We start from the raw sequence: 22,025 nt of genomic DNA, 5'->3' as shown, positions 1-22,025 counted from the left end.
TTGTATGTCCTTACATTTGCTGGTGATGGAGATTGGTAGCGCCTGGAATTTGGGGTTATCATGGTTAATTTGGATTCAATTATATTTGCTTGTAGTACCCCTTCCCCTTGGCAGAACAGCTGAGTTAAAATGAGGGGCGTGATATTAATGCCTTGTTCCTTCTCCTTCTTCTTCTTCTTCTTCTTCTTCTTCTTCTTGTAAATGACGTCTTGCAGCTTTACAAATAGCTTAAGTTGGACAACCATGTCACAGAAATGGAGACAGGAGTAAAGGGAAGGGAAGTGTCGGGGATTGATCATGTGAAGGTAAGAGAGGGGTGGAAATTGGAAGCAAAATCAAAACATTTTTCCAGGTCCAGGCAAGAGCATGGAGCAGCACCGATACAATCATTGACATACTGGATAAAGAGTTGTGGGAGTGGGCCTGAGTAGGACTAGAACAAGGAATGTTCCAAAACAAAAACAGAATTACCTGGAAAAACTCAGCAGGTCTGGCAGCATCGGCGGAGAAGAAAAGAGTTGACGTTTCGAGTCCTCATGACCCTTCGACAGAACTTGAGTTCGAGTCCAGGAAAGAGCTGAAATATAAGCTGGTTTAAGGTGTGTGTGTGGGGGGTGGAGAGATAGAGAGACAGAGAGGTGGAGGGGGTTGGTGTGGTTGTAGGGACAAACAAGCAGTGATAGAAGCAGATCATCAAAAGATGTCAACGACAATAGTACAATAGAACACATAGGTGTTAAAGTTAAAGTTGGTGATATTATCTAAACGAATGTGCTAATTAAGAATGGATGGTAGGGCACTCAAGGTATAGCTCTAGTGGGTTTTTTTTTAATAATGGAAAAGGAAAATCTTTATAATTTGTTGGGAAAAAAAAAAGAGAAGGGGGAAACAGAAAGGGGGTGGGGATGGGGGAGGGAGCTCACGACCTAAAGTTGTTGAATTCAATATTCAGTCCGGAAGGCCGTAAAGTCCCTAGTCGGAAGATGAGGTGTTGTTCCTCCAGTTTGCGTTGGGCTTCACTGGAACAAGGCAGCAAGCCAAGGACAGACATGTGGGCAAGAGAGCAGGGTGGAGTGTTAAAATGGCAAGCGACAGGGAGGTTTGGGTCATTCTTGCGGACAGACCGCAGGTGTTCTGCAAAGCGGTTGCCCAGCTTACGTTTGGTCTCTCCAATGTAGAGGAGACCACATTGGGAGCAACGAATGCAGTTGACTAAGTTGGGGGAAATGCAAGTGAAATGCTGCTTCACTTGAAAGGAGTGTTTGGGTCCTTGGACGGTGAGGAGAGAGGAAGTGAAGGGGCAGGTGTTGCATCTTTTGCGTGGGCATGGGATTGTGCCGTAGGAGGGGGTTGAGGAATAGGGGGTGATGGAGGAGTGGACCAGGGTGTCCCGGAGGGAGCGATCTCTACGGAATGCCGATAAGGGGGGTGAAGGGAAGATGTGTTTGGTGGTGGCATCATGCTGGAGTTGGCAGAAATGGCGGAGGATGATCCTTTGAATGCGGAGGCTGGTGGGGTGATAAGTGAGGACAAGGGGGACCCTATCATGTTTCTGGGAGGGAGGAGAAGGAGTGAGGGCGGATGCGCGGGAGACGGGCCGGACACGGTTTAGGGCCCTGTCAACGACCGTGGGTGGAAAACCTCGGTTAAGGAAGAAGGAGGACATGTCAGAGGAACTGTTTTTGAATGTAGCATCATCGGAACAGATGCGACGGAGGCGAAGGAACTGAGAGAATGGGATGGAGTCCTTACAGGAAGTGGGGTGTGAGGAGCTGTAGTCGAGATAGCTGTGGGAGTCGGTGGGTTTGTAATGGATATTGGTGGACAGTCTATCACCAGAGATTGAGACAGAGAGGTCAAGGAAGGGAAGGGAAGTGTCAGAGATGGACCACGTGAAAATGATGGAGGGGTGGAGATTGGAAGCAAAATTGATAAATTTTTCCAAGTCCTGACGAGAGCATGAAGCTGCACCGAAATAATCATCGATGTACCGGAGAAAGAGTTGTGGAAGGGGGCCGGAGTAGGACTGCAACAAGGAATGTTCCACATACCCCATAAAGAGACAGGCGTAGCTGGGGCCCATGCGGGTACCCATAGCCACACCTTTTATTTGGAGGAAGTGAGAGGAGTTGAAGGAGAAATTGTTCAGCGTGAGAACAAGTTCAGCCAGACGGAGGAGAGTAGTGGTGGATGGGGATTGTTCAGGCCTCTGTTCGAGGAAGAAGCTAAGGGCCCTCAGACCATCCTGGTGGGGGATGGAGGTGTAGAGGGATTGGACGTCCATGGTGAAGAGGAAGCGGTAGGGGCCAGGGAACTGGAAATTGTTGATGTGACGTAAGGTGTCAGAGGAATCATGGATGTAGGTGGGAAGGGACTGGACAAGGGGAGAGAGAAGGGAGTCAAGATAACGAGAAATGAGTTCTGTGGGCAGGAGCAAGCTGAGACGATCGGTCTACCGGGGCAGTTCTGTTTGTGGATTTTGGGTAGGAGATAGAAGCGGGCCGTCCGAGGTTGGGCGACTATCAGGTTGGAAGCTGTGGGAGGGAGATCCCCAGAGGAGATGAGGTCAGTGACAGTCCTGGAAACAGTGGCTTGATGTTCAGTGGTGGGGTCATGGTCCAGGGAGAGGTAGGAGGAAGTGTCTGCGAGTTGACGCTCAGCCTCCGCGAGGTAGAGGTCAGTGCACCAGACAACAACAGCACCACCCTTGTCAGCGGGTTTGATGACAATGTCAGGGTTGGACCTGAGAGAATGGAGTGCAGTAAGTTCAGAGAGAGACAGGTTAGAATGTGTGAGAGGAGCAGCGAAATTGAGACGACTAATGTCGCGCCGACAGTTCTCAATGAAAAGATCGAGAGAAGGTAAGAATCCAGAGGGAGGGGTCCAGGTGGAGGGAGAATATTGGAGATGGGTAAAAGGATCCGTTGAACTGGGAGAGGACTCCTGCCCAAAGAAGTGAGCCCGGAGACGAAGACGGCGGAAGAAGAGTTCAGTATCATGCCGAGCCCGAAATTCATTGAGGTGAGGGCGTAAGGGTATGAAACTAAGTCCTTTGCTGAGCACTGAACGTTCAGCATCGGAGAGGGGAAGGTCAGGGGGTATAGTGAATACACGGCTGGGGCTGGGATTGGAAGATAGGGTGGGGAGGGAGGGACAGGCAGGGGTGGAGGGTCCTAGATGGGTGTTGGTGTCGATGAGCTGTTGGAGCTTGCGTTCCTTAGCACTTGAGAGAAAGAGAAAAAGTTTCTTGTTGAGGCGTCGGATGAGCCGAAGGATAAAATGAAACTGGGGGCACGCGCAGCTTTGAAAAAGGGTACGGCGGTGCTGCTGGAGGGAGAGGTCGAGTGTGTTCATATGGCGGCGCATGGCACTGAGAGTGGATTTCAGAATGTGACGGGAAAAGCAGTCCGAGAAACGTTTTATGTCCCGGAGATACCTGTAATCCTGGGTGGGTTCGAAACATGAGGGGTGGAATTTCAGTTGAAATCCACGTGGGGTAAGTCGGAGACGGAGACAGTCACTGAGAAAGGAGATATGGCTGTGAAAGCGGGTTTTAGTAAACACCTTGTCAAACACTAGGAGAGAAATGGAAAGCAATGAAGGTGAACAAGGCAACAGAGAGATCCGGAAATCTTGTCGCAGAAAGGAACAGAACTTCTTCAAGGAGGTAGGCATTTCTTGAAGAGCAGTGGCAGTCAATTAAACACAGAGATAAAAACAAAAAAACTGCGGATGCTGGAAATCCAAAACAAAAACAGAATTACCTGGAAAAACTCAGCAGGTCTGGCAGCATCGGCGGAGAAGAAAAGAGTTGACGTTTCGAGTCCTCATGACCCTTCGACAGAACTTGAGTTCGAGTCCAGGAAAGAGCTGAAATATAAGCTGGTTTAAGGTGTGTGTGTGGGGGGTGGAGAGATAGAGAGACAGAGAGGTGGAGGGGGTTGGTGTGGTTGTAGGGACAAACAAGCAGTGATAGAAGCAGATCATCAAAAGATGTCAACGACAACAGTGCAATAGAACACATAGGTGTTAAAGTTAAAGTTGGTGATATTATCTAAACGATGTGCTAATTAAGAATGGATGGTAGGGCACTTAAGGTATAGCTCTAGTGGGTTTTTTTTTTAATAATGGAAAAGGAAAATCTTTATAATTTGTTGGGAAAAAAAAAAGAGAAGGGGGAAACAGAAAGGGGGTGGGGATGGGGGAGGGAGCTCACGACCTAAAGTTGTTGAATTCAATATTCAAGTAAAGTCCCTAGTCGGAAGATGAGGTGTTGTTCCTCCAGTTTGCGTTGGGCTTCACTTGAACAATGCAGCAAGCCAAGGACAGACATGTGGGCAAGAGAGCAGGGTGGAGTGTTAAAATGGCAAGCGACAGGGAGGTTTGGGTCATTCTTGCGGACAGACCGCAGGTGTTCTGCAAAGCGGTCGCCCAGCTTACGTTTGGTCTCTCCAATGTAGAGGAGACCACATTGGGAGCAATGTTCCACATGCTTCACAAAAAGACAGATGTAACTGGAGCACATGCGGTAGGTAGGATGAAGTGTCTGAGAGTTGGAGCTCAGTCTCTGCAAGGCAGAGGTCAGTACGCCAATCAACAATGGCACTACCCATGTTAAAGGAGAAATTGCTCAATGAGAGAACAAGTTCAGCCTGGCGGAGGAGAATAGTCGCAGATGGGGATTATTCAGGGCTCTGTTCAAGGAAGAAGTGGAGAACCCTCAGCCCATCCTTGTCGGGGATGGAGGTGTAGAGGGATTGGATGTCCCTAATGAAAAGGAGGTGATTAGGCCAGGAAACTGGAAATTGGTAAATGCATCAGAGGAATCAAGGATGTAGGTGGAGAGAGACTGGACAAGGGGAGAGAGAATAGAGTCAAGGTAGAAATAAATTAATTCCATGAGGCAAGAACAGGCTGAAATGATGGGTCTAGCAGGACAGTCCTGTTTGTGGGTTTTGGGAAGGAGGTAGAAACGGGCTGTGCGGAGTTGGGGAGCTATAAGATGGGAAACTGTGGAGGGAAGATCTCTAGAGGAGAAGAGGTCAGTGACAGTCCTGTAAAGAATGGTTTGATGTTCAGTTGTGGGGTCATGGTCTGAGGTAGGTAGGTTGAAGTGTCTGAGAGTTGGAGTTCAGTCTCTGCGAGGTAGAGATCTGTACGCCAATCAATAATGGCACTACCCTTGTCAGCAAGATTGCTAACAAAGTCAGGGTTGGACCTGAGAGAATGGAATTCAGCAAGTTCAGAAGGAAACAGGTTGGAGTGGGTGAAAGGAGCAGAGAAATTAAGATGGCTGATATCATGCTGACAGGTTCGCAATGAAAAAATCAAGAGCAGATAAGAGGCCGGAGGGAGGGTTCCAGGCAGCGGGAGAATACTGGAAGTGGGTGAAAGGATCTATTGAATGGGGGAGGACTCCTGGCCAAAGAAGTGAGCATGGAAACGAAGGTGACAGAAGATGAGTTCAGCATTGTGCCGAGCCCAAAATTCATTGAGGTGAGGGCATAAGGGGATAAAACTGAATCCTTTGCTGAATGCAGAACATACAGCATCAGAGAGAGGAAGGTCAGAGGATATAGTGAATACATGGCAAGAACTGGGATTAGAAGAAGGGATTAGGTTAGAGAGATGGGAAGGGTAGAAGGGTCTGGATGGCTAATGGTACCAATAAGCTGTTAGAGATTGCGTCCCTTAACACCTGAAAGGAAGGGGAAATGTTTTTGTTAAGGCGTCAGATGAGATGAAGAATGAAATGGTACCATGTTCCTGGTTTCAGGAAGAGGCTTAATGGCCTAAGCAGGTCAAGAAAGGTAAAAATAAGCCCAAGTTCACCTACATCCTGCTGTGTGCTTCAGCTCACCCCCTCACTTTGACTTCTCAAGCCTACTCCATCACACCAACCCTCACAACTTGCAGACATAGGTGACAAAGAGGAGCATGAAGAGGGTAGAAAATAAGTAAAAATAACAGGAAGGCAAAGAGGAATCACAAAATGAAATTGTCAAAGAATATAAAAAGAAATAGTATAGTATTCTATGGACACATCAATAACAAAAGAAAAGTTAAATCAGATATAGGGTCACTTAAGGGATACACAAGATAAACTTGCAGATAATGAAAATGAAATGGCAGAAATAATGAATAGCCATTTTGCCTAATTTTCTGTTACCAGGAAAGCCAGCAAAGTGGGTGGTGGCATTAGAAGAAGAGATCAAGAAGGATAGAAAGGAGGGCGATAATTGATAAAATAGGGGGAGATAGTGGTGGAGTGGTTACATTACTGGACTAGCAGTTAAGAGACCCAGGCTAATGCTCTGGGGGGCATGGATTTGAATCCCACCATTGCAACTGGTGGAATTTCCATTCAATTAACAAAATCTGGATTTAAAAACTCATCTTATTAATGCTGACTATGAAACAATGATTGATCAACAAAAATAACTCCATCTAGTTTACTAATGTCCTTTAGGGAAGGAAATCTGCCACCCTTACCTGGTCTGTCCTGCATGTGACGTCAGACCCACAGCAATGTGATTTAGTCTTAACTGTCCTCTGAAATAGCTGAGCAAGTCACTCAGTTCAAGGGTAATTAGGGATGGGTAACAAATGTTGGCCTTGCCCGTGACACACACATCCCATGAAAGAATAAAAAAAAATAGTCAAACTTAGAGAAGATAAACCCCAGGTCTGGATGGATTACAATTGGGCATTGTCAAGAATGAGGTAGCAGAGATAATAGTGCACATCTATAAAATTTCAATATGATAGGGAATAGTGCCAGAGGGGTGGCAGACAGCTAATGTTATCCTTCTATTCATAAAGAAAGATAGAACCAATCTGCGAAACTATACATTATATATCATTTTTTAATGTTGTGGCAGAAAGGCTTTTGGAATTTTTACTCAAAGATGTAATAGAAAAATGGATAGAAACTGAAAATATAGTAAAGAGTAGTCATCACCAATTTCAAAAGGGAAGATTATGTTTGATCAACCTTACTGAATTTGTTGAAGAAGTAGTAGAAAGAAAAGATAAGGGTAATAAAATGGATAGAATATGTGTAAAATTTCAAAAAGCCATTCAATAAGGTACCACATGACCCATGACTAAGGTCAGAGCACATGGAATCAGAGGACAAACAGTAGAATGGATAGCAGATTGGCTGCAAAACAGAAAATAGATAGTAAGGGTTAAAGGCAGTTCAGACTAGCGGATGGTGGGAAGTGATGCTTCACAGACATTGGTGCTGAATCCACCATTGTTCACCATTTACAGAAATGATTTGGACTCAGGAACCAGTTTAAAACATTTTTAAAAATTCATTCATGGGATGTGGGCTTTGCTAGCTCGGCCTGCATTTATTGCCCATCTCTAATTGCCCTTGAGAAGGTAGTGGTGAGCTGGCTTCTTGAACCGCTGCAGTCCACATGGTGTAGATACACCCACAGTGCTGTTAGGGAGGGAGTTCCAGGATTTTGACCCAGCGACAGTGAAGGGACTTCCAGAATGGGTGTGTAAATGGAAAGCAAGTTTCATTTTCGAATTGTGTGAGGTGTTGCATCTTGGGAGGAAGAGTAAGGAGGCCACACACTTACTGGAAACTGAGTGTCTAAATGTTGTTGAAATGTAAATTGATCCAGGGGTACAGAGTCACAAATTATTAAAAATAGCAATGAAAACAGAAAATGCTGTGAAACTCAGCAGGCCTGGCGGCATTCGTGGAGAAAGAAAGAGTTAATGCTTCGATTCCACGTGACTTCTTCTTCAGATCTTCTCCAGACCTGCTGCGTTTTCCCAGCATTTTCTGTTTTTATTTCAGATTTCCAGCATCTGAAGTACTCTGCTTTCATTCAAAGTAGCAATACAGATTAATAAAACCAAACAAAGTGCAAGCAAAGCAGTGGGATTCATTTCTAGAGGGATGCATAAGCCGGGAAGTTTTGTACTAAACTTATACAGAAAGTTACACTTAGAATACTGTGCACAGTTCTGGTCTCCATATTACAAAAGGATGTAGAAACACTGGAAAAATACCAAAAAGATATACAAGCACGATACCAAAACTAAGAGGATAAGACTATCAGGAAAAACTGAACAGACGAGGGCTCTGAGGGGAACCTGAGGGGTCTTCAAAATTTTTAAGAGTAGTCTCAAGGGGGATGGGTGAAATTTTCGATGCCCACTGGCATCGGGCATCGTGGTGGGTGTGAGCGGATAATATGGCGGGAAGGCTAAAAATCTGTTTCATGATGCCGAGAAAGCGGCTTGTAATTGCCTGCTCCGTCCATTAATAGTTGGTTCGAGTTTCCCGCTGCCACACATCAGTAACTACATTTTCATACATCTGCATATCATTATAAGCCAAGTTCTCCGAGTCATTCCCCACACCGGATCATCTGAGTACATTGGCGTGATTGCACGCCAACATGTTTCACAACAGCATTTATAAGGCATGAACTTGGTGGGCTGCACTTCAAGGAGAACTCGGAGGTGAGTGCACAGTAACATTGTGCAGCGCTTGCCTGTTGGACCTCAAGGTTGAGATGCTGCACTATTAGCAAACAGAGATGTTTTAAGTAAATTATATTGGTAATTGCAGGTGTTAGGAATGAGTTTTAGTTTTAAAGTTTAAGCTTGATTTGTTTTCTGTATTTGTGTGTTAAGAAAGGTCAAACTGAGTTTTGGTTTCACTTTAAAAAGATGCCTGCATTTCTACTGAGGTTTTTTATGACTGTAAGCTAAGTTAAGCAATCAAGAGTAGAAGAATTGGGCTGTTGCCCAAATAGGGTGCCAGAGAGGCAGGTCCCTCCCACAGACACAAAGAAAGAGCTAAAAAGGCAGTTTTGAGTTCTGAAGACAGCTGTCAAGCAGAAGCAACCTAAGGGACAGATAGCCAAACTAAAGAAAAGACCCCAAAATCCAGAGGAATGGAATAGGAGAAATTCCTAAGCTGACCTTCTAATCAACAGAAGAACAGGAACCTGGAAAAGGTCCTGTTAATGAAGTTAAGATTGCAGGGTACAGAGAAAGTGCCCCAAGCTTCAGCTTTAAAGAGACAAAAGCTGCAGAAAGCAGATTTAAACTAAAAACAGCTTGCAAGAGGCAGGAAGATCCAAAGAGATGGCTGAAGGTCTGTAACTCTTTGCTATGGGCATGGGAAGCAGTGGTACTGTTGATGGCTGAGTCGGTGAGAGAGAGTGTGTGGAAGACAGCTTGAATGCATGTGATGACCCAGGGAAGAGGAACATCGGAAGGGGACTTTGAAACCCTGGAGGTGAACTATTGTGGAAGGTGTCTGAGAGAAAGCATCAGTTTGGAGTAAGATTCCAAGGTGTGGCCTGGGATAGTGGAGATTGGAAACCCTCGTGTGAAAGATGGAGTGCAGTGAGATCGCTTGGCTCACAGCATGACAAGCACCTGGGGGGAGTTGAGAAGAGATCCATAGCATCTGGTTGAGGTGGCATCTGTCACTTGGTTTCAGAATGTGCCGTGTCTGCCCATAGGGTGCCTATTGGTACATGGACTGTGTACTTATTGTGAACATTAGAGTATAAGATAGCTTTTGTAACTTGTGTTGCCCTTACAAATCTGTCTATATTTATAGAGGTATAGTTGCGGCTGATTGTAATATAATTCATTTTTTCTTTCTCAATAAATATTTTATTCTTTTGTTAAAAGATCATCAGCTGACTTCTGTGAATCTGTTCAGTAGCCCCTCTCCACATATCTAAACAAACAAAGTTAAGATCTATCAGCTGGGTTCCGCCCTGGGATCGGGCTTGTCCAGTGCTAACCTCAGTTGGGGGTCATAACAACGCATTCAGGCAAGGGCACAGGCAAGCTTATTTTCCCAGCTGGCTGACAGTGCATTGATGGGGCAAGGGCTGCACTGCAGTTGAGGCAAGTTGGGAGTGGGGGCAAGGGTTGCACTGTGGTTGAGGTGAGTTGGGGGTGGGGGCAAGAGCTGCACTGTGGTTGAGGTGAGTTGGGGGTGGGGGCAAGAGCTGCACTGTGGTTGAGGTGAGTTGGGGGTGGGGGCAAGGGCTGCACTGTGGTTGAGGTGAGTTGGGGGTGGGGGCCAGGGCTACACTGTGGTTGATGGTAGTGCAAAAGCACATGCGGGATGGGGGGCTGGGGGGAGGGGAGTGGCCATGCATTAGGGAAACCTTATATAAAGTGGCCATTCCTCAGCAGCTGAGACAGCTCAGGCGCAGCCACATTGACGTGTGTGGAGTCGGGCCTCGAGCTTATCTGCCCACTCAAACAATGCAGGGGCCTTGAAGTGCTACCAAATGCTCTGGAGCTTTTAACCCCTTGGCACAGACTGCAAACAAATGAACATTTTAGTGGACTGCAGAACAGTTGGACAACTAGGCATGTTGAATAATCTCCTTGCGAAAGCTGGCTGTGGAGCCTGTATATGGCTTGTGGGGTGCTCACAGCCCCTTGCAATGTTATCATTCCAGTTTGGAACAGCCAGTCCAGCGGGCAAAGCTACTGCCATTCGCTCAGGTGGAGTGGGGCGGAGGTGGATGGGGTTTCAGGTAGCCATGCAGTGCACTGAACTCTGGCCACCTAAGTGGTGCAAGCACTCTCCGGGATGCGTTAAAGGGCCTTCAGATTCAACCAAGAGAGATTCATGGCACATCCAACCTAACCAACACTTGGAGCCTTTCTCTTTCATCCTGTCATCAGGAGCATGGAGTTTGGTGACCTCTCTGTATGCCTCATGACTTACAGTGATTGGAGATGAAGGAGAAGAGGGTAACAGTGATGCCTGGCTGGGCAGAGGGGGGAGCAGCACCCTCAGGACGAAGGGGTGGCTGGGGCTCCCGCCCATGCCACTGAAAAGCCATAGCGAGCTGTTGCTGGTCTGCGCCTAGCTAGACCCAGGGTCTATAGATGCAGCCTTTCATTCCTACAGATGACTGTGAACCAGTGTCGCAGAAGACTGTGCATGTCCAAGGAAATCGTCGGTCACATCTGACATTTGCTGCAGGATTTGGAATCACTGGGTCATGGAGGGTATCCACTGCCAGTGGCTATGAAAGTGACCTTGGCGCTCAATTTTTATGCCAGGTGCCACTTTCAGTGCTCCACAGGTGACCTCTGTGGGATATTGCAAGTCTCCACCCACAAATGCATCCATGAGGTCGCAGATGCCATCTTTGCGAAGGCACACAACTTTGAACATTTTGCCCAGGACCAGGAAAGCCAAGATGCAAGAATGCTGGGATTTGCCAATATCTGAGGTTTCCCACAGGTGCAGGGTGCCATCAACTGGACTCATGTGGCGCTCAGATCTCCGTGGCAACAAGTGGTCAACTATGTCAACCACAAAGGCTTCCACTTGCTGAATGTGCAGCTGGTGTGCGACCACCGTAAGTGCATCCTGCAGGTCTGCGCATGGTTCTCTGGCAGTGCCCACGACTCCTGCATTCTGAGTAGATCTCAGATCCCGGACATCTTCCAGGGTCCACAGAGGCTGCAGGGTTGGCTCCCTGGGGACAAGTGCTAACTGCAGAGAATATAGCTGATGACACCCGTGCAGTGGCCTCAGACTGCAGCAGAGAGAAGGTACAATAAGGCTCATGCTGCAAATCGCAGTTTGGTGGAAAAAAAACCTCGAGATGCGGAAAATAAGGTTTTGGTGCCTGGACTGGTCTGGTGGAGCCCTGCAATACAATCCACAGAGGGTGTCACACATCGTCGTTGCCTGCTGCTCCCTTTACAACTGGCGCTGCATCGAGGAGAGGAGCTGGATGATGAGGAGATGGAGGAGCTGCACGTTTTCCCCACTGAGGAGGACGTCAATGGGGATGGCGGGGATGATGTTGATGAGGCCATCGCACTGGCCGGACAAGGCAGGCGCTCTCAGGGGGCCCTCATAGCTGCAAGATTCATGGAGGATGATGACGACATGCACTGAGGAGACACCATAGATCCTCACATTTCATCTGGGAACGTTTGACTCCAGATTGGCTGATGGCAGCGCACATACCCTCTGTGATAAGGCTCCTGTCATGGAGGCGCTGCAGATGCCCATAATCCCTACATTCCAGGAGGATGATAACGACATGCAGTGGGGACACTCCATAGATTCTCACATAGCTTATGTAAATGCCTGACTCCTCTCTGGCTGATGGCACCTCACTTGCGCTCTGTGAACAGGGTCATGTCATGGAGATGTAGTGGGAATACTTTAACTTCTCATGAGCCTGTGGCATCCTTCGTGGGCAGAACCCTTCAGGACCACGCTATCACCGGACACAGATGCTGACGGGATGGGGGACCAGCCACACCTCAAAAGTGCTCTGAGCACACAGAGAGAATAACTGAACTCCGTGCTGCCGGCCCAGGACATTCTGGCTCCAATGATAAGCCCCATTGAGGTGCAGTCATAACTGATATGACCAGTGAGAGTGAACGCGCACCATCAATGTGCTGGGAAGGTTACACAAAGCACAGGGAAGAGGCCCTGGACTGAGCCACCGGCCTTTATTTTGTGCAGGGAGCAAGGTTTCACATCTGAGTGACATGAACACTGCCATGCAGAACAAGGAGCCATAGCAAGGAGACATCCTTGGGAGTTTATATATGATAGTGAACATTATGTACACAGCCTGTGCCCAGGCTGTGTAGCTTTGTCTTCTTAGCCTTCCTAACCCTGCCGCTATGTCTTGGTGCTCCCCCGACATCCACCGCAGAGGTGGAGGCAGCCTGCTGACTGCTACATCCTATCTGTGATGACCTTGATGGGTGTTCTTTGGAAAGCCAATCCCTAGAGGGCCCCGACCTGCTTTCAGGGGCCTGCTGTGCAGCAGTGGCACCCCTCCCCCCCATCAGCCTGTGGAGCTAGATTTGCTCGGGTCACAGGAAGAGGGGATTCGGATGGGTTGGAAGCTCCCGGAGTCAGCTTGGTGAATGGCCCCAGAGTGTGCACCTGCTGATCTTCCTCCCTATGGGTGCCTGAGGGCCGCTGGCTGACTCCTTGAGGAGAAGGGGAAGATGGAATGAGATTGAACTGCCCCATGCCCCTCTCGCATACACACTGTTGGAAACTTTAGTGATGTAGTTCAGCCCGTGCAGCAATGCAGGACCAGGGTCTCCATGGCAAGTGCCATGTGACCAACGTTGGCCTAGGTGCATTGGCATGCTGGCCCTATCATCTCAGGCTGAAGGCAGGTGCACTCCTCCATTGTGCCTTGCAATCTGAGGAGTGCACCTGACATCCCTTCCTGATGTTCCCGAGTTTGCCTTTGCAGCTCCAGCAACTGTGATATGACCGAGTCCAGAGGCTCATGATCTGACTCAGACTCAGCAGATTTCTGGCCTCCAGCAGTCCTCCGAGAGCTGGAAACCTGGAAGTCTCTGCCTCTGCCTGCTATGAATCAGATAGTTTGATGTGCTCATCAGATTGTTACTCCGAGGCAGCTCTAAAGTTTGATCCCACCGAGGTTTGTGTATCTGCACTGATGGAAGGTGTGGGTGAATGCTGTGATGGGCCTTCAATGAGGGCTTCAGCAGATTTCTCTTCTGAGGTGTCTTAGGGGCTTGAATCGAGGACCTGGATCGTGGATTCCCTTTGCTGTTTCTCAGATGTGCGTGCGAAAGAAAGGAGAGATAATTATTCATGAGCTGTGGGCATCCCTGGCTAGGCCAGCTTTTATTACTCATCCCTAGTTGCCCTAGTTCACAGAGCATATAACAGTCAACCACATTGCTGTGGGTCTGGAGTCACATGTAGGACCAGGCCAGATAAGGATGGGTTTTTACAACAATCAACAATGGCTTCATGGTCTTCATTAAACTGTTTAATTCCAGGGGCAGAATTTTCCCCCTGTTGGGGCAGAAGTTCAGAAGCGGGTGCGGGGAGGCCTGCCTCTGATTAGTGCCCCGGATTGGGGGTGCGCCGCCATTTTACGTGGGTGAGCCAATTAAGGCCCGCCCAGTGTGACGTCTGCCCCAGAAAGTGCTATGTTCTCCCTGTGTGGGTGGGGAAGGGGGGATAGGGTGTATGGATTCCCTGAGCTGAGAGTGCGCTCTTTCAAGCATGTGTGCAAAAGAGCGCACTCATCTCCCTGAGGCTAAGTGCTGCCTCAGGGAGATCGGCTCTAAATGTAAAAATGCCAAAAATATAAAAGTAAAATTTCCCTGACATGTCCCCTCATGTGACACTGTCACATGAGTTGGGACATGTCCATCATGTTTAGTTAAACTTTTATTAAATTATTAAAAACCAACATGAAAACTCATCCCGCCCATGGATGAGGTTTCATGCTTTCTCTGAGGCCTGCCAAGGCTCCCAGCCTGCCCGCCAACCCTAAGGTTGGATGGCCAGACCCATTAATGATGTTAAAGTGTTTGTCAATGACCTCAATAGGCCATTGACAGGTCAACGGGCACACAGCTGAATTGGCTGAAAATTGAAATGATGCAGGGTGACCTCAGGTGTTCCACCCGATGTTATCCCGGGTCATTTTACTCGTCGGTGAGGAGGCCCTGCTTGCTGACTGGGAAATCCTGCCCCAGATTTTTACTGAATTCAAACACCACCATCTGCTGTTGCAAGACTCAAGCTCAGGTCCCCAGAGAATTATCCTGGGTCTCTGGGTTATTAGTCCAGTGACAATACCACTAGCCACCTCCTCCCCATACCAAATTGGAAAACGTGGGCATCGATCCCACTACTGCTCACATGCGAAGCGAGTGCTCTACCATTTGAGCTAATTCCTCCATGTATACAGGGTGCCTGCCAGGCCAGAGGATAAGTATGCCTGTCTTGTGTGGGTGGTGAGTGGTGCCATGGATGGGATGAGGGCAATGAAGGTGTGTGTGAGAGAATGAATGGTGATGTCCCTTGAACTGGCAGTGAATGAGGACCCTGTGGATGTGTGATGGGTTTGTAAGTGTGTGGGTTGAGAGTCATGAAAAAAGCGACTTACCCTGGCAGAATGGAGGAGATCGTTCATCCTCTTCCGGCACTGGATGGCTGTCCCCTTTTGCAGGTTATTGGCGCTGACCACTGCTGCTATTGCCTCCCAAGCTAGATTGGTGATGTTTCTGTCCCTCCTGAGGTCAGAACGGGGGTAGTGGACATCATGCCGGGTCTCTGCGGCATGCAAAATACATTCCAGGTATGCATCAACTGAATCGGAGGCTGCAGTCTTCTTGCCTTTTTGGACCATGTCATCTGTGCAGCGGTCCTGAGCTGGAAGCACTGAGGGGTGTGTGTGTGGCTACACCTGAAATATGGTGCCTGAAGTGAGGAAGTGGCAAGGTGATGGCATGCCAGGTGAATCAGAGGCCACCTGCCAGCGAAATGGTGTCTTTCCTGGGAATGCATGATTACTATCGTTGGGATGATATGGGGTGAAAACCCGCCATTGCGGTTGGTGGGTAAAACGTTTTTTTCCCGCTCGCTACTGCACTTAGTGCAAATCTGGAATGATTTCACCTGATGTTTCCACTTTAGATGGGAGTACAAAACTAAGGACTATAAATAGTCACTGATAAATCCATTAAGGAATTCAGGGATCATTGGTGAGAATTTGGAATTTGCCACAACACAAAGTGGTTGAGGCAAATGGCATAGATGAATTTATGGGAAGCTAGATAAGTGCAAGAGGGAGAAAGGAATAGAAGGGAATGTTGATAGAGTGAGATAAAGTAAATTTGGTGGAGGTTCATGTGTAGCCCTAACACCAATGTAGGCCTGTTGGGCCTGGATGACCTGTTTTTATGCTGTAAAATTCTAGGTAATGACTGGTTTCTATCTTTGGGATCTAATTGGTTGAAACTCTTCATTATACTTCACACTGGGAACTCCATGAGATTACAGCATCAGCAATGATACAGGCTCAGAACTTCTAGCAATATGGAGTTCTTCCAGCATTTGAATAATTCATCATTTTAATATGTATAAATGTAACAATTCTGAGGGTCGCATAACTTTAACACAGCGAGCTAGCAACTCCTGATATTTATTGCATATACTTTTAAAATTAGTATTTGCAGTGCGAACATGTCATAAATTATTAATAACTTCACAGCATAAATATAATTACCGGACTGGAAAAGTAATGGGAGACAAAGCTGTTTTTAACAAACAAAATGCAGCCCGCAGGCGATTAATTTCCATCCATGTCATCATATTTGTATTCATTTTTCTTTCCTATACATTTCATACTGCCTCATCCGTCTCTTTTTGTCTGCTCATTAGTGTTATTTTTTTCTTTATCTCTCAGATTTCTGTCTTAATGTGATGTATAACGTGTGTCTACAGGGAGAGCAAAAGAAGCAAGGTAGTGAAAGACTCCCTTGACGTTTCAGTGGGAAATGCACTGTGCAACTTGACACTAGGCCTTATAGATCCCAGGGTTCTGTCTCTGATATTTTGCTGAAGCTAGGAACAAAGAAATTACTGGGTGAGAAAAGACCAACATCCATCATATTCACCCATCTTCCACCCTGGTAGCCACAAGATATCATGGTAATGGAGTTATTGACGAATCATAGCAATCAATCTCTATCAATTAGCATATAACAGATCTGGAGATGAATTAAGGGAAACCCCCAGCGATGAAGAGCTTTGGCAATCATAGTTCCAAAGTCACCTATTCCTCCCAAGTGCAAAACACTTTATACAAGGCATGTCCCAAATTATTCATATGCTATATCACAAGGCGTTATCTTTTGAAAGAAATTGATATAATCTAAATTTATCTAAATTGTGGCTTTCAATTTGTAATAATATTGAGAGCTCTGGGGTTGGGAGGGGAAAACTAGCCATTGTTTTGCTTGCTATCAAATGACTACTGATTGTGAATATCTGGTGAGTACAGGGTTATTTGAGTTAATGATCAAAATGCTGACTAATGCACAGTATTTATGCTCCACCTGGAAGAAAGGAGAAAGACAAGGAAATAGCCATAGAGCTATTGTCAACATAAAATCTGTATCAAAGAGAGGAGGAGAGAAGGCAAGGAAACATAAGTGCGAAAAAGTGCTATTCATTTGAAGGAGACAAGAAAGGAAGGAAAACAAGTCTATGATTAAAAGATGCACAGCATTTCTTCACAGTAGTTGAAAGCTTTTAATAACTTTGCTTTTGCAGTCTTGTCTGCATGTGTAAAGTATGATCACTAGCTGTGTAGAGTAGCATTTTATCCTTCATTTCAACACAGGAAGGAAGTTGCAATTCTGCATTTAATCGAGTTTACTGAAGACACATTTTTCTTTCCCCTACCAATTATGGCCTTTATCTTTTGGTTTTGATTTCATGCTCATCAGAGTTTGGAATGGAACAGTTTTCATTTCAGAGTTGGAATGGCTGTATAAAATGCTAGGTAGGCCACAGCTGAAGTACTGTGTGCAGTTCTGGTCGCCACACTATAGGAGGGATGTGATTACCCTGCAGAGGGTGTAGAGGAGATTCACCAGGATGTTGTCTGGACTGGAGTGTTTCAGCTATGAAGAGAGACTGGTTAGGCTAGGGTTGTTTTCTTCAGAGCAAAGAAGGCTGAGGGGGAACCTGATAGAGGTATACAAAATTATGAGAGGCGTAAATAGGGTAGATAGGAAGAAACTTTTCCCCCCAGCGGAGGTGTCAATAGCAAGGGGACATAGATTTAAGGTAAGGGCAAGGAAGTTTAGAGGGGATTTGAGGAAACTTTTTTTTCACCCAGAGGGTGGTTAGAATCTAGAACACACGGCCTGAGAGGGTGGTAGAGGCAGGAATCCTCACAACATTTAAGAGGTATTTAGATGAGCACTTGAAACACCATAACATACAGGGCTATGGGCCAAGTGCTGGAAAATGGGTTTAGAATAGATAGGTGCTTGATGGTTGGCAAAGGCACAATGGGCCGAAGGGCCTGTTTCTGTGCTGTATAATTCTATGACTCTATGACTCTAATGGAGCAGTTTTCATTTCAGTCTGGTATCAAGCACTGCATCAAGGTTAGATGCAGAGTAAAGCTCCCTCTATTCTGCCCCAACAATATGTCTCAACCCCAAACTTAAAAAAATACAACCCACTGTGACATTTTTCCATTTCCAACACTGGCCATCTTGAGTGAAGTTGCCAATTAGTATTCATTGCAGTTTCTTGCCGGAACCACATCTCCACTAGGAACTGAGCTGAGATGACCTGAACTTATCCATGAATTACTCTTATCTCCAGCAGACTTTAATTCCATCAGTCTGGGTTTAAATCAAACCGATATCCCAGAGGTGAAAGATCAGCGTCTAATACACTTCAATGCTCAGTCCCCAGTTATTTTTTAGTTGGAGAATTAGTGAATTCATTAGCAAAGCTACATTGTTTTTTTATAGATGTTTTTGAATTATTTTTGCATTCGACTCTGTCAGCATTGGCAAAAAGAATGATAATCCACTTTGAGATCCAGTGTCACCACTAGATAGTCACAGATCAGGAAGAGCACAGCCAGGTGCAATGTAAGCTTTTACTCTTATTTTAACTCTAAGTCAACCACAAAACAGCATCCTATGGAAAATATGTAGATTTTTCTTCAGTTCAATTCCAGTCATCTTTATGGGCTTTCTGAGGGAGATTGCTCATATATTGTTATTTTGTGCAAATTATTGAACAGTGGACATCCAATCCTATAAACCTAAATTAAGGCACTGTCATCTATTTTCTATAGGATCTTTACACAAAGAAGAGACTTTCATTCCACTAGTGCAAGCTTTTATCAGTATATGAAGAGTCTCTTAAATTCCCTTAATTTGCCTAGTGCAAATTTAACTTTGATGGGCAACAGGGAATTAGCAGTTCATTTTCCGTCCTGCCCACTTTGCTTTTCCATGATGGTAGGTCACTGAACTGAAGCCATCACTATCATTTTTATTCATGCTTTTGCTGGGTGCAACAAAACAAATGGAGCAATGCCTTCTTTGGACAATTGATAGACAATATAGACGACCATTACAGAGCAACAAAACCAGCTATTGAGAAACACAGGTAATATTCTGCTTTTAACTATCAAGTGCATGCACACACACTGTCCATATGGTTGGCCATTCATCCTGTGATGCGGGTTGTGCATGGTGGCAACTAGCAGTGCTGTTGAAGTTTAAAAAGATTAAGCTATGCGACCTATCTGTTTGTACAGTCATGGGCATTCCATTTGTTACAGTATTAACTTGCTTTTTTACTTGGTACCAAATGGAATGCACGTGTCCAGCCTCCATTAGTGAGTCAATCACCAAAAGTGCCCTGTAGTGCTGCTGATCTGCCGGACTCAGTTTGTATTGTTGGGTTTACCACAAAGGGTTGACTAGGGCCTGAGCTTCCAACAACAAGCATGTCTAATGCCAACTGAAGTCCAGAGAACCTGCCTATCCTGCAAGGAGCATAATCAATTGATTGGATAAATAAAGCAGTGGCAGGAGCTCTTCACAAGCAGCATACAGAGCAGCAGAGCTTGAGCAGTAGCTACTTGGTTTTCTGCAACTCAGTCATGGAAATATAAGCATGTGTCCTCAAATCTAGCCTTTAAGTAATTCCTTTGAGCAGTTGTGGTGCTATCCACTTACAATATAAGGAAATTGTGTGAAGCAGAAATTGAGTTAAAATTTTGAGAATTAACTTCATGATCAATTTAACATAATTATTTATTTATGTAAATATTTTGGCAATGTCTGTTACACTCTAGCCTTCAGTTGTCATATTTTGTATTTCCCTAATTTAAGCAACAATCTGATTCCTTTTTTTAATTATTTACAGCTGAACATTTTTATCATAAAGTAAACAAAAGATCACAGAAACCCAGTTACTTTCAACTGTTTGGCCCAGATTGATGCCAAACAGAGAGCCTCCCTGGTATGGCAAAAATCCTGGAAATGGCCAGAAATCCTGAGTCCCTCCCCTGAACGCGGCATGTTCCAATTCCGCAGGGGCAGGAGTGGAGTCAGGCCATGATTCATGCATACATGGTTCACGAAGGCAGCTGGCCAGTTATATCACCAGCTCTTCCACTGAAGGGGGATTTTGGCAGGCTAGACTTGCGAAACCCGGATTGTGCAGATTAAGCCAGTAAGAGGAGGTCTGTATTTGGTGGATTCTATTAGATAGCCAGGGAACCCCTTTGGAGAGTGAAGGTAGCCCTTTGGATCTGGGTCTGGGACACATTTGAGGGAGGTAAGGAACCCTTTGGGGATGGCCTAACTAGCAAAGCCCACATCCTGTAAATTAATAAAAAAATGGTAAGGCTCTCTTTGGGATTATTAAATGAAAACATGATTGTGCATTAACTCATTGGAGTTGTCCAGTTGTCAAAGAACTGTCAAGCTATCAAAGAACTGTCAAGCTGTCAGGGAACTATCAAGCTGTCAAGGAGCTTTCAAGCTGTCAAAGAACTGTCAAAGAGCTACCAAAGGATTGCCAACAAACTGTCAAGCTGTCAAGGAACTGTCAAGCTGTCAAGGAACTGTTAAAGCTGTCAAAGCTCTGAAGATACTGTCAAAGGATGCTAGGTGAACTGGCATGAAGAGGATAAGAGTGGTGGTTGGGGGGAATGGGTGGGCATGAGTTGTCACTAACTTGATATAGGAGCTATAAAACGCCATGGGGATTTGGGGAAATAAGAGGTATGAAGGACCATGGGAGGATGGGTAAAGAGGCAGGAGTTGGCATAAGGGTTATGAAAGGCTTGAGGGGGGGCGGGGCTGGGTGGGGGGCATGGGGTGGCGTGGGTTGGCATGGTTGGGCCATAAGAGTCTGTGGTGGGGGGGAGGGGGAGAGTGAGGGGTGAGGGTTATTTTCCGTTTTATTCTTCAAAAAAAACATTAATTCAATAAAGTGCCGGAGCACCCGGCAGCCTCTGCACTCTTTCCGGGGATGGTGGGCCCAACACCCACTCCAGTTCGCTCACCCCCCACATCCCCTCTGGCCTTGGAATGAAAATTCAAACTATGGCCATTTTTAAAGATCAGTTTCACAGAAGCTGGGAATTCTGCTGTCCACATCACGGAGATTAGCTTTAGGACTTCAGATATGTTAATTGAATTTAAACTCCACCACCTGTCATGATGGGACTTGAATCCATATCCTCAAAGCATTAGACTGGGCCTCTGGATTACCAGTCCAGTGACTATCACCACACCACCATTTCACCTATGAGCTTTGGCACAAGTGCAGAGAGGGACAAAGAGGGAGAGGCTATGCATGCACAAGGACAACCTCCTTGGAGAGGGCTCGAAAACAATGATCACGGGATTGGGGTTTTAGCGTGCAATAAAGAAGAGGAATCTGATAAGAAGAGTTGGGGGATCAAGAGGCAGCAGAAAGCTGCCAGCTGTTTGCAGCTGATGTACTGTGATTAACTTCATGCAACTGGGGCTCAGGGGAGCCCTGGAGCATTTGTTGACAGCAGTACAGCTGAGGAACTGGGACCGTTCCTGTCTTTAGACGCTGGAGTGTCACCTGGCCAGTACAGGGGGGCATAGTCTTGGTAGTAGATCAGCTCAGCTGCAAAAGCAGACTTGGGTGTGAGCTGTAAGCTCTCTGTGTAAGTAGACAGTGCTTGCCACCGAACAGAGTGGGGAGCACAAGAGTGTTTTGTGAATGGAGTGCTTATTCGAGAATTTGGTGCAAGTGGGAATTTGATGTGGAGGTGGAGATTCTTTTTGTCCTGTGTCCAGTAGCTGTTGAGTATTCTTCTTTATTCTCCAAGCTAGGACATTGTAACTTGCTGTTACTTTACTAAACTAGTTAAGGAAGGATATTGGAGGCAATACAGCAAAGGTTACTAGATTTGTTCTGGGCTGAGAGGGTTGTCCCATGAAGAGCAGCTGAGTCAATTTGAAGTAGTCCTGAACACCACACTTAAGGAAGGATGTGAAAGTATAAGAGAGGGTGCAGAGAAGATTTATGAGAATGGCTCCAGGGAAGGGAAACTTTAGTTACATAGATAGATTGGAGCAGCTGGAGCTATTCTCATTGGAGAAGTAAAGATTGAGAAGATATTTGATCAAGATTTTCAAAACACGAGACGTCTGGA

The sequence above is a fragment of the Carcharodon carcharias genome, chromosome 6 (genome assembly GCF_017639515.1).
Source record: "Carcharodon carcharias isolate sCarCar2 chromosome 6, sCarCar2.pri, whole genome shotgun sequence".
NCBI classification, from domain to species: Eukaryota; Metazoa; Chordata; class Chondrichthyes; order Lamniformes; family Lamnidae; genus Carcharodon; species Carcharodon carcharias.
The sequence above is the reverse complement of the archived record's forward strand: the minus strand, read 5'-3'. Positions refer to the sequence as shown.